The following is a 10,506-nucleotide window of genomic DNA, read 5'->3' on the forward strand; positions in this document are numbered from 1 at the left end:
TTCCTCTGTTAAGAAAATCTTTTTAGGGAATTCCCTGGCAGTCCAGTACTTAGGACTCCACGCTTTCACTGCCATGGCCCAGGTTCATTTCTTGGTAGGGGAACTAAGATCCTGCAAGCCACGCAGTGTGGCCAAAAAAAAGAGATCTTTTTATCCCCTTTTACTCTAAGTATCACTGTGGACTCATGCTTTTTTACAAAATTATCATTCAATGTATTATAATCAATTATAGTTCTTCCTCTTATTATTCTTAAATTATCCCGCATTTGGCCACTGGGAGCCCTTTCAATCTGGCTTTTGTGTCCTCTGGCCATGTCCTAATTAGTCTTTGATCATTTTTGTGTTTTCTGGCTGATAATTCCCATCCCCAGCCCTGAAATCAACCATTTCTCCAAGGAGCCCTGGTTTGGGGAAGATTATTTAGAAACTGAGAGCTGGGAGCTACTGTGTTAGCTTGACCATGAATTGTCCAAGGCTGGGATTTGATACATTTAGTCTAGTTCTTAGCTGTGGGGCTGTTGGACTTTTTTCTGGCTTTCCAACTCACTCTTCACATGGAAACCCAAACTGAATGATAAGTAGATCTCTGTGAACCTGGTGCTGAAAGATGGTGATCAGGAGGCATCAATTGTTGTTTCTCATTTGAACTTGCAGCCATTGTGGTGTTTTTTTGTTTTGTTTTGTTTTTAGTATAAGAAAAGTAAATAATCCATGATTGGCTGACATGTCTAACTCATACAGCTATCTCATTCCAAATATCTGACAGAGTGCCTGACATGTTGAAGGCTTTCAATAGGTGCTTTTTTTTTTTTAGATAAAGGATTTTTTTTTTTTTTTTTTTTTTTTTCTTGGGGAAGACTTGGTCTGATCAGAGGAGAGACGCAGGGAGCTGACAAGCTGCAGAGGATGGGGGGTGGTGAGGAGAAAGAAATACATATTTATTACCCTCACCGTGTCCCCTGCATTGGCAGGCGGATTCTTAACCACTGCACCACCAGGGAAGTCCCTCTATAAGTGCTTTATGAAGAAATAAATTACTAAAGCATCTTTGTATAAGTAGTTATTACCCTTATCCTAATTCAAGCTGTAATTAATGTCACCAGAAGACCAAGCAGTAAATATATAGAGATTCATGAGCTATAAATTGTAAAACAGCCCTCACTATGTATTAAAATACAAATAATATCTACAGATCCTAGTTTGTTTATATATTGAACAAACTGCTCCCACAATGATAGGATTACTATAAGGACATGCAGAAAAGATTATCTTAAAACATTAAGCAGGGACTTCCCTGGTGGCTCAGTCGTTAAGAATCCGCCTGCCAATGCAGGGGACATGGGTTTGAGAGCCCTGGTCCAGGAAGATCCCACATGCTGCGGAAGAACTAAGCCCGTGCACCACAGCTACTGAAGCCTGCGCGCCCACAGCCTGTGCTCTGCACCAAGAGAAGCCACAGCAATGAGATGCCTGCACACTGCAACGAAGAGTAGTCTCTGCTCACCGCAACTAGAGATCCTGTGTGCAGCAATGAAGACCCAATGCAGCCAAAAAAAAAGCAAATGTATATTAGTAGATGAGTGCTTGTTATAAGCAAAAGGGAAATGAACAACGTGAGAAGCAGCACATTTAATCTTTCCTTATTGATGAGGAAGGGGGCAAAATTTGGCATTGTTTACAACTTTATTTTACTTGTGCCTAGATTTTAAGCATGTGACATTTCTAAGAAAAAAGTGGTACTGTTATGTGAGAGAGGACATTAACCATGGAAACAAAGGGAAAAAAACAAAGGTGATCTGAGTCATTTTAGGTCCTCTAACTGGACACACATAGACCCAAAAATCAGTTCAATTTGTTGTTATTAGGATCAACTGAGAATTCTTCTGACTTTTTCTGGTATGAGAGTGATCCAGAGAGGGGATGAGCCTTGTTCAGATCTCCACCCTCATTTTTACCCCATTTGAAAAAAGATTCACACAGATTCACCAATTATGTATTAACAGTTTCCATATTTGGTTTATCATCCTCTCTCTCCATATGTATATGTGTGTGTGTGTGTGTGTGTGTATATACATACATGTGTACACACACTTTTTTTTTCTGAACCATTTGTGAGTAAATTGAAGGCCTCCTGGCCCTTAAACACTTCCATGGGAATATCCAAGAGCAAGAATATTTTCTTATGTAACCTCAACATAGTTGTCAAATTCAGGAAATTTAACATTGATCCAGTACTATTTTCCAATTTATGGTCTACATTCCAGTATCGCCAATTATCCCATTAATGTTGTTTATAGCTATTTTTATTCTAACCCAGGATCACGCATTGCATTTAATTTTCATGTCTCTCAGGGGTCCTTTAATTTGGAACACTTCCTCAGCCTTTCTTTGTCTTTCATGACTTTGACATTATATAACTTGGGTTTCTATGACGTTTCCTCGCTACTAGATTCAGATTATGCATTTTGGCCAAGAATATCCCAGAAGTGATATTGTGTCCTTCTCAGTGTATCTTATGAGGCATACATTGTGGGTTGATTTCATTATTGATGCTATGAATGTTGATCATTTGGTTAAGGTGGTGTCCATCAGATTTTTCCACCATTAAATTCCTGTTTTTCCTTTTGTAGTTAATATGTACTTTTGTGGGAGATATTTTGGGTTTATGTAAATATGCTGTTCCCTTCTTGCCTGAATTGTCTCCCTAATCTTTAATCTCTCTCTCTATGTATAATCTATGGAGCACAAGACAGAATGTGAATCAAGTTTTATAATTCTACTGAATTATCCTCAGCAGGTGAAATGGCTGCAGAATGCCAGCAAACTTCAGTAGACTGAATTAATTCAGTAGATTGACAAAAACGCCAATCAGGTGAAAGCTGCCAGATATTTTTTTAAACTAAATTTATTTATTTATTTACTTATTTTTGGCTGTGTTGGGTCTTTGTTGCTGCGCGTGGGCTTCCTTTAGTTGCGGCGAGCGGGGGCTACTCTTCGTTGCGGTGCACAGTCTTCTCACTGTGGTGCCTTCTCTTGTTGCGGAGCACGGGCTCTAGGCATGTGGGCTTCAGTAGTTGTGGCACGTGGGCTCAGTAGTTGTGGCTCACGGGCTCTAGAGCACAGGCTCAGTAGTTGTGGAGCACAGGCTCTGCTGCTCCACAGCATGTGGGATCTTCCTGGACCAGGGCTCGAACCCGTGTCCCCTGCATTAGTAAGTGGATTCTCAACCACTGCGCCACCAGAAGTCCCAACTGCCATATATTTTAAAACTATAACTAACACCAGGGGAAGAAGGAATAAATTCAGGCTGAGACCGGAGCTTCTAGGTCTTCAGTCTCCTACTCAGAGCCAGGCTAACCTTGACTAAGGTGGCCCTCTAGGTGATCCAACATTATTCTTAGGACTGGGAAGATCCTCAGGACTGGGAAGATCCTCCTTCTCTCTGTTGAGTTACTGAATGTTTATTTTCAAAATGTGCTTAGCTTCCAAGGCTCAAGTTCTTTCCTGGGGAACAGCTTCACTTCTTCATGAAGAACCCTTAGACTTGTGAGGGGTATGTGTGGGTCACCTCCACCCTAATGCCCTCCAGTGCCTGACAGTGAAGGGGAGAGAGGTCCCTGGCTTCACCTAGACAGCTGGGTTTGGGCTTTCTCTAGCTCACTGCATATGGTGCATTTTGGCCTCTCAAATGAGAACATTCATTTTATATTCATTGGTCCTGTGTGGTATGGATCATTGACATACCTCATAAGAAAAAGTGGTAATTCAGAATGAAGATCCCTAATTGGGTGATTTGTTAGTGACAAACTCCTGCTGGGTTTTTCTAAGTTTCTCTGGCTCTTGGAGAGAATTATTCTCATAGCTAAATAACAGTACAGTTATTTTCATTCATTTCTTCAGTGGTAAGGAAAATTAATGCCTGTGTGCTTGCACAGAGATTTATGTACAAAGAGAATGTCCATAGCGTTAGTCATGAAGAAAACCGATGGCCAGAGTAAGTGTTCTTTAAGCTAAAAAATAACTATTATGATAGCAAGAGACTAAAACCTACTTTTATTGAAATATAATTAGTATATAATGAAAAGCACATATCTTGAGCACTTGATGAGTTTTGACAATTATCTACACCTGTGTACCATCAGCAAGATAAGATGTAGAACATTTCAATCATCCCAGAAAGTTCCCTCCTGTCCCCTTCCAGTCAATACCCACCACCCAGAAGTAGGTACTATTCTGATTTCTATCACCATCACTCCCTGAAAGGCATTTTTTTTTAACATCTTTATTGGAGTAGAATTGCTTTACAATGGTGTGTTAATTTCTGCTTTATAACAAAGTGAATCAGTTATACATATACATATGTTCCCATATCTCTTCCCTCTTGCGTCTCCCTCCCTCCCACCCACCGTATCCCACCCCTCTAGGTGGTCACAAAGCACCGAGCTGATCTCCCTGTGCTATGCGGCTGCTTCCCACCAGCTATCTATTTTACGTTTGGTAGTGTATATATGTCCATGCCACTCTCTCACTTTGTCACAGCTTATCCTTCCCCCTCCCCATATCCTCAAGTCCATGCTCTAGTAGGTCTGTGTCTTTATTCCCATCTCCTGCAAGGCATTCTAACCACTATTCTAACTTGTTTCTCAAAAGGTTGGTTTTGCCTGTTTTTGATCTTCATCTAAAGGTAATCATACTCTTTTGGGGTGTAGTTTCTTGACTCAACATTGTGAAATTCATCCATTTGTTTGTTTTTAAAAATTGCTATGTAATATTATCCAATATTATTTTGAAGCAAATTCCAAATATATCATTCAATTAATAAATATTTCAGTAGGGAACTCTAAAAGATAAGTAGTTTAAAAAGACCCTATATTATCACTTCTAAAAGAAATCAACACAAATGCTCTGACATACTTCTGATCCTCTGTCTTGGGGGGCATGTTGGGGGTTGTGGTTCAGGCTGGGTCAGGAACACAGGGGGTTGGGCGTTTGCCCAAGGCAGAGGGGTACAGAGTGGAAGGAAAGCATTTATGAACCCTTAGTGAGGTGCTGCGGAAGAAAAGGCACAACGAATGAGGTAGGGAGGGTGACATCATCCCGTGGTCCAAGTTGGGTCATGAACGCCAGGGGCCTGGGGCTTGCTAAATGTACATGGAATAAATGAGTGACAACATCAGTGACCTGGGATGGCAAAAATGCCCTGTTTTCTACTCCTTCTGCCTTTTGTTCTTGGGCTTCCAGCCGCTGAACCATATACGTTAAGAAGCATTTATTCTCTTTATGTGTGTTTATTATGCTTAAAGATTCAACGAGCCTGCCTTAGGACACACGGTATCTCTGAACCCCAAATACCTTTTCTTCTCTTTGTTTAAGATGGGTCTTTAGGACTTCCCTGGTGGCGCAGTGTTTAAGAATCCGCCTGTCAATGCACGGGACACGGGTTCGATCCCTGGCCCAGGGAGATCCTACATGCATGCCGTGGAGCAACAAAGCTTGTGCACCACAACTACTAAGCCCGTGCACTTCAACTACAGAAGCCCACATGCTCTAGAGCCCGCGAGCCACAACTACTGAGCCCACGCCCCCTGCACCTAGAGCCTGTGCTCCACAACAAGAGAAGCCACTGCAGTGAGAAGCCCGTGCCCCACAACAAAGAGTAGCCCCTGTTTGCCGCAACTAGAGAAAGCCTGCGCGTAGCAACGAACACCCAACGCAGCCAAAAATAAAATTATAAAGAAATAAAATGGGTCTTTATTCACATACCCACCCCTCTTTTTGTGGGGATTTAATTTTGGCTGGAAGAGATTGGCCCCGTTCCCAGGTTACCGTGAATCTGCTGGCACACTCTCTTCTCTTGTTCATTAAAAAACATGCTTTCTCATTTTCTACTCCAAAAATGGTGTGTATCGGCCCAGTCCAACATGCAAATCAGTGATAGCACATTTCATGTTCTTGGTCTGTTTCCCTGTGCCTGCCCCTCTCTCTCTCTCTCTCTCTCTCTCTCTCTCTCTCTCTCTCTCTCTCTCTGCAGCCCTCCTGCTGTTTTCCTGCCTGTGTGTTCTTTTATTCTATTGATAGCTTTCATTTTGGTCTCCCCTTCGCATCTGGCCCTTCAAGCTGGGCTGCAGTTCTGCACTGCGGTTGGGCGGTTCAGCGTTTGGACTCTTTCCGGCCCCCACCAAATGCCGTCTCTTTCTGTAGCAGGAAGATGAGCTTAGGATGTCTTTCTTATGGTGCCTTGAATGATGTATTTTGCTTTGGGTGCAAAAGCCCGACTTGAAATGGCTTGATTTTTGTCGTTGTTATTTGAGATCTATAGATGAAAAGACAGGATTCCTGTCTTCAGGAAACACAATATAACAAAAATATCAACATATAATTATATGTAAAATATATAATGGGGAGTAGAGGACTGAGGTATGTGGTATACTTAGAAAAATGAGTAATTCAGGGTACTCATTGCTGGGTGAGGTAACATGCATCACTATGCTCTAAGGTAGGTATTTAAAAATTTCCTTGAAAGATAAGGATTCTGTTTACAGACTGGGGTGGAGATGGGGTACAGTGTGCTGCAGTAACAAGTAGCCCCCCCTATTTCAATGGCTTAAGACAATAAAGGTTTATTTCTTGCTCATATTCAAGTCCATGGTGGGTTGCTCTGAGACCCTCTTCTGCATCATTGTTTTCATGATAGAACTCTGGTGACAGAGTATCCACCACCTGGAATGTTGCTGATCACTGTATCAAAAGGAAAGAAAAGCACAGAAAAGCTTTCACAAGCTCTTGAAGCTTCACCTACGTGTAAATGTACTCGATTCTGCTCTTTTTACTGGCCAGAGGAATGACTCCAATAGGGCAGGAATATATAATCTTATCACCCAGAAGTTAAGTAATTTATCCAGAGGGCAGAGTCTGGACTTAAACCAGATCTTATGATTCTAATGCTTTCTCTCCTGCACCATAGCTGTCCCAAATGATCCTTGACATAGTATCATCTCATTTACTTATTCTTTCCATAGTTTTTTGTTCTATTTCTAAGGCTGAAATAGTCCCTTATTTGTATTTCATCAGTATGGGCCCGATACCTCATGTACAAAGAATTTATTTATTTAGCATGCCTGTTTACTTTATTTACCTACAGTTTGATTTCTTCCTTTTCAGTTCAGAAGGCTCTGTTGATAACGAATTTTCATTGAAGTGGTACAAGACTGGAAAATTAAATATGCTTCAACACATTTTCTAAAATAATCAACACAAACCCAAAGTGAGAATCAAACAATTATTACCTTCAAAATTAGCCCCAGATTATTAAAATGCAATTATACTTGGAAAAGTAACACAGCAGGGGGGGGCACATTTATTTATTTATTTTTCTTATTTTCCCAATAAATTTTCTCAGTGTGTAGGGGACACCACCTCCACACTCTCCTGATATCTGAACAATACCCAGGACTCAAGGATAAAATAATTTGTTTCTTCCTCTATTGATTTCAAAGGAACCAATCAGATACCAATCAGATACGATCAAATATGGCCTGCAGGTGTGTTTTATGTCGCTCACGGTGTTTACAATTAAAAATAATTAGCTGCCAATAGTTAAAAATCTGGCGTGCAAGTTTGGATTTTCAGCTTCTCTTGGAAAACTGGAAGAGCTGGCAACTCTGGGCCCCATTCCGCTGTGGCAGCACCGCTACTTTAGGAAGGCCAAGTGCCCTGCTATTAGATACAAGTGAAGTCAAGGAGGAACTGGGGCCTTTCTCAATATCCTCCCCTCCCTGATTCTCTGCAGCCTTCCCAGCCCCAGCTGTCAGAAGCCTCTTGATGCCCTGAGCTACTCTGTAGGGGAGCCTTCCTAAAAGCTGCTTGCAGGGCCGAAAGCCAGATGCCATAGCAGCAGGTACCAGTGGACTCGGCCCCAGGCGGTGCAGGTGCACACATTCCCTCGGCTCTTGTCATGGATTTTAGGTGATGCCTGGTTCCTCCTGACTTGGGGCCCTGGCTTGCCTTTCTGCTTCCCCTCTTTTTACAGGAACAATCCATCCCTTGTTTGGTTCCATGAGGTGCACAGACTCTCAGAGCTGGCTGTAACCTACCCTGAGCTCACAGCCTGGACACTTCCTCTGGCTCTGTCCACCTTTTGAGCTCCCAAGTGGGCGTGGCACTGCTTAAAATTGTCATTGGCATAAACTTTGTTATTTATTTGCATAGAAAATGTCTGTAATGGGGTCTTTGCCTCAGGAACCTGGTTGAATAACTGACCAATGGGACAGAATAAAGTCTAGAAACTGACGCACGCATATACAGTCACCTGATTTATGACACAGGTGACCCTGCCATGTAGTGAGGACAAGATGGTCTTTTTTAATAAAAGTATTGGGTCAACCGCATATCTATATGGGAAAAAGTCTATCTTTACCTCTACCTCACATATACATAAAAAGGCAGGTGGATTTCAGATCTAAAACATAAAGGCCTCTGGAGGATTACAGAGAACATCCTCATGACCCATTTGTTTATTTCGTTCAGTTTTTTCAGTCATTCAAGACAAAGCGGGATTGAGAGCCTACTGTATACTGGACTCTGTGCTGGGCAGCAAGGATACAAGAGTAAAGAAGACAGTCCCCTCGCTGAAAGAGCATGCAGTTTAGTCAAGTGAAGAGAAAAGGAACAGATGACGACAACTAGGTGTGACGAGAGCCATAGAAGTGTGCTGTGCGAGCTAGAGATGGAGGTACTCAGTTCAGGGGAGGGAGGAGGGAGGGCTTACTGGAGGAGGTGATGGGTGTATGAGGGAGGGATTAGCTAAGAGGAGTGGGGCAAAGAGCATGCCAGGCTGAGAAACCAGCATCTCCAAAGGCAAGGAAAAACAGGGCATAAGGATTGCCACCTATTTCTTTAAAACATGTAGAAATTCACTTGGCTTGTTTGTTGGATTCTTGCAGAGAAATATCATATGTTTGTTCAGCACATTCACCATGACTTGATGTGATATCGAGGCTGAGCCTTATCCTAGTTACACAGAAGGGGACAGGTGGATTTGAAGCACTTGGATGACTTATCGGGTCCACCTAGCTCTCAGGTGAAGACAGTGAAATTAGAACTCAGGTCTTTGGATGCTTACTTTTATATACTTTCTACTATGTCAGGTAGCTGCCACTTCAGCTCTAGCCAGGCCTTTGGGACATCACAGAGCTCTGTGGGCTTTGAGAGCAAGAGGGAGGATGCTCTGAGCAGTCTTGGACAGGGTTTATAATTAGCCAGTTAGTGCCTTGAGGCTTCCCGGCATGGTTAAAGCTAAGGGGTTGGCACAGGGCAGGTTACATGGACAGGGTCGCAGAGGACTAGGGCCTCAGGGGTGCTGAGTTCAAAGTGTCCACTTAGCACTCAATGACTCAGTGTAGGCAAATGGCTCCGGAAGAAAGTGCACACTTGGACGCCATGTCCGGCACCTGCCACTAGGTGGAGCTCGGATGCAGGCATAAACGGGCAACTCGAAGCGTTTGCGGTGGCTGCGCTTGCACAGAGGGTACTCGAATGTACTGGTATCTCTAACCGAAAACGTGATGGGGGTGGGGAGACCTGGACACATGAAAGACGGTGATATCCACGTGCGGGCCTGCCAAGATCTGCCTTGGTGCATTGTCAAGCCCTGGGCTGAATGTCCAGTTGGCCTTATGAGGTCTGAATGCCCTGAAACTGGCAGGGAAACGGGAAGTACGTGCGTAGGCTCTCCTCCCTGCCCTGTCCGCGTTTATCTGCGGCAGGGGGGCGGGCGCAGCACACGCAGCTGGAGTCGGACTCTGGAAAGATCATGGTACCCCTGATGTGTAAACACAACGCTGCACCCACAAGACTCCAAATGTGCATGGTGCAAATAGGCAAGGAATGGCTTTCTAGATTTTCTGCTGGCGAAATTCTGCATGGCCTCATCAGACCTACTCTCCTTTTCTGGTGTTCTGTTTTGCTTTCCATTGGGCAATCCATGTGGATGACAAGCAAGTCTCTTGGCACTTTGAAACCTCAGTTTTCTCCTCTGTGCTGTGGGGATGATTACAGCTTGAGCCTCCTAGAGCATCAGGTGAAAGAACAGAACCCAGAGAGCTTTGCAGACCATAAGGTGCTCCATATGCTTCCTGCAGCTCTACCTATGGTGCCAAGTCTTCGTTACACTCTTTACTCTTCTTCCTGCTCCTCGATAGCATTTATCATGTGCCAGGCATGGTGCTAAGTGTTTCATCATTCAAAAATCTCCCCACACCCTGTGAGGCAGTGCTTCTAGACCCCCAGCAGGCAGTGGCTTCTAGACCCCCAGTGGCAGAAGGAGTCTTCAAGCCCAGGCTTGTGGCTTCAAGACCTAGCCCCCTCCCCAATAAGCGAGATGGCCTCTTCCGATCGAAGACAAATTGCTGCAGTGGGAAACCATGTGCCTTATCTTCCAGTTTCATTTGTTACCAGATGGAGACTTCAAAGTAGTTTCCCCTGTGGTTCTCGCCTCTGTTTGTACAC

The sequence above is a fragment of the Neophocaena asiaeorientalis genome, unplaced genomic scaffold (assembly GCF_003031525.2).
Source record: "Neophocaena asiaeorientalis asiaeorientalis breed wild unplaced genomic scaffold, Neophocaena_asiaeorientalis_V1.1 scaffold121, whole genome shotgun sequence".
Lineage (NCBI taxonomy): Eukaryota > Metazoa > Chordata > Mammalia > Artiodactyla > Phocoenidae > Neophocaena > Neophocaena asiaeorientalis.